Source organism: Octodon degus, unplaced genomic scaffold, assembly GCF_000260255.1.
Source record: "Octodon degus isolate 3935 unplaced genomic scaffold, OctDeg1.0 scaffold00341, whole genome shotgun sequence".
NCBI lineage: Eukaryota > Metazoa > Chordata > Mammalia > Rodentia > Octodontidae > Octodon > Octodon degus.
Window position 1 is genome coordinate 480,162 of NW_004524917.1, and position 3,297 is coordinate 483,458.

A 3,297-nucleotide genomic window follows, 5' to 3' on the forward strand; every position below is an offset into this window, starting at 1 on the left:
AGGTCCTGCTTTACCTTGGTCTTAACCATCCAGTAGAAAAGTATGAAGACGAAATATGGGAAATAATGCCATGCTGTTATGTTGAACTATGGGGGACTCAGGTCAATAATTTCTGACATTGCCAGTTAAACAGAAGACCCAATGGTATTATGGGCTACTGGACTCTTTTAGAATATTTTGCTGAGTTTACACACCTATAATGTTCAATAACAGAACTTAGAAAAAATGGGGTATAGCAATGAATGTCCATTTTGTATCTGTGTATTCAAAGTGGTTAGGGTAGATATATAGTTGCATTCTCTTAATGAATACAATGATTTGTTCTAATGTGTTTGTAAATAGGATCACAAGTCCACTTCTTGTACAGCAATTAACCACTAAGAAGAATATATGCAGTGTATTATTCGTTGAAACTGTACTTCCGATTGGATTTGAAACTGTCTCATTGCTATCTGTTTATCAATAAAACTTTGGAAAAAAAACAAAAACCGTTGAGGATCCCTGAGGCCTCTTGTCATAAAACATACTTGTTGATGTTTATTATATTGAGAAAATTTTAAAATGCTTATAATCATGTTAATATAATTAAAATTAAGTGTATCAAACATTAAAAAATTAATTAAAAAATGTGCTCACTTGAGCAGCACATATATTCAAAAAACTAACATATAATTTTGTTAATTGTAAAATACTATAAAATATTATAAACTACTGCATAACCCTAAAAAAAAGACTGGATGGAAATATTTAGAAATCAAAAGAGGCATAAATTCTTTTACTGAGGAGTGACAAATGTGGTGCCACAAAGATTGACCAGTGAAGGATTGACCATTGACATATAATGAAGTCTCAATATTTTGTCCAAAATAAGCAGATTCTTTTCTGTACTGACTACTCATTAGGGTGGTTGAATAGTTCTCAAAATTAAAAATACAATATGATGATTTATTAGATTATAAGATTGAATGGAGTAGGAACAAATATAAAGTTTTAATAAGCAGGCTTGTATTCTCACCTTACAAAACATAAAATAAGGACTAATAAAATCAAATCCTTGGAATAGTTTCCACCTCACTTCAAAATCCAAACTTTATTCATGGCATTTTATAATCTGCATCTTTTCTTGTGATTTGTTTATTTTTCATTACTTTCATCAGTACTGTTAACATATACATAATTATCATATTCATTTTTGGCAATTTATATCTGGATATAATATATTTTGATTCCTCTTTTATCCTCATTCCATTTCTTTCCCTTCAACCCCCTTCCTCTGTTTATTTATGAAAGCTTTGTTTTCATTTTCTTAGTTCTATTTTCATTTTTCTTTCTTCCATTCTTCCTCCCTTGTTCTCATTTCATTTGGAGCATTTTCTTTCTGCTTCCTTGTGACTTGGTTTTATCTACTTTTTCCTTTTTATGTTGATCTTCTGACATTTCACAAATGAATCAAACATTTCTACCCCAATATAACTGCACTTGCACTATTTTCTATGTTCTTTTTTCTTCGTGTACACATGTATCCTATATTCCTATACATTCTAAAATATAACTATCAGGGAGATTATTCTTGGAAACACTATTCAAATTTTTCTCATGCCTTTGACCTTCCTTTGGCTAAGCACACTTACCACTCCCAGAGATAATAGGTATTTGTATTTCCTTTCTGCAGGCCTCAAATACATTGTGAACTTCAGGAAGGCAAGACCTTGGCCCTCTTTCTGTGGAGGCAGCATGTAGTCTGGTGTCCGTACTCTGGGCCTGTTAGTAGACGCTTGACAGAAAGTTGCTTCTTGAACACCATGAGAGAGGGAAAATCAGAGAGTGAGCTCTCTCAGAGATTGCCTACTACCTAGTGTGACACTGATGGTTGTTTTCATACTATTGTGTACTGAGGTATAAAGTAAGTTCAACACCCTAGGTGAGATTGGAATCTTCTATTTGGAAAATATGAAATATGATAGGTTGAATATGAATTAACTGATTACTTCTGTGCTATAAAAACTTTGTTAATGAAGTGACTAATGGAATAATTAAGTAATAATTAAGGTGATAATAGAATAATTATAGTCTGTTAGTGTGAAAAGTAAAAGAAATAGCATACTCTAGATTACACACTCAAAATTTATTTCCTTCAATAAAGAACTCGATTTCACTTAGAATCATTAGTGAAATAAGCTTAACTGTTTCATATTGAAAGTACAATCAATTAGGAATGCAGGGAGTATAAAGGCAAAAAATGTACAAAATCTTGATATTTATTCTATTGTCTGGTTGTGATCATTCTACCAATATGTGGTGAAAGTATGATGCCAATGGAGGGATGAAGCAATATATGCATTTTTTTTTCCGTAAAGAAACTGAAAATAGCAGTTTCTCTAAGGGAGACATAGTTTTATAATATTTTATTCTAGATTGTTAGAGAATTTCTACTTAAAAATAATTCAAATGGATATGATTCAGTGTCCAAAAGGCTATTTTATACAGTGTAATTACTTAATTGTTAAGTAAATACCAATTATCATAAATTTTCTGCAACATGTTTCACTTGAATTTTTCACAACTTTATTTGTTTGTTCTGTAAACAAGACTTAAGTATTTTATTGATAATTACCCCGGGAAAAAAAGACGTTCCTTGTTGGTGAATATCATCAGCTAATACAGGATAATTTTGTGGTATTTCTCTTTTATTAATGAGAACAATCATTGAACTGAAAAAAAATTGTCAGAAATGGTTGAAAAAGACCTGAAATCATACAGACTATTTTGACTTTAAATTGTGAGGGAATTTTTATTGATAATTTCTTTTGATGTGCAAAAACTTCTCAATAAAAGGAGATCCCAGTTGTTAATTCTTTATGATAAGGAATTTTTAAATCTTGGGAAATACTGTTGCATTTGACAGTGGAATGATTAACCTTTCATTATTTTCTGCAATATTTGAAGATCAGCCTAAACAAAAAAAAAATGTATATTAGGAGTATACATTAATTATGTTAGAGCCAGGGAGATAGCTCAGTAGAATAAGTGCTTACCTGGCAAGTGCAAGGGCCTGAATTCAATCCCCAGTTCCACCAAAAAACAAAAACAAAAAAAACAAAAAAACAAAAAACAAACTTTAGTAACATTTTTTGTTATAGAGATCTTGTTTTATCTTTGTCTTAACTATCCAGCAGAAAAATATAAAAGCAAAGTAGTAAAAGCAAAGCCCAAGGTCCTGAGTTCAATCCCTGGTACCACCAAAAAATAAAAAATAAATAATTAAAAGCAAAGTCATGTTAATTTGCTGAGCTCAAG

The 3,297-nt window shown here is 30.9% G+C and overlaps 1 pseudogene; it reads left to right on the plus strand.

Annotated features, from left to right (window-relative positions):
* Window positions 1-3,297, plus strand: part of LOC101576095 — a 66,672-nt pseudogene that overhangs the window by 867 nt on the left and 62,508 nt on the right.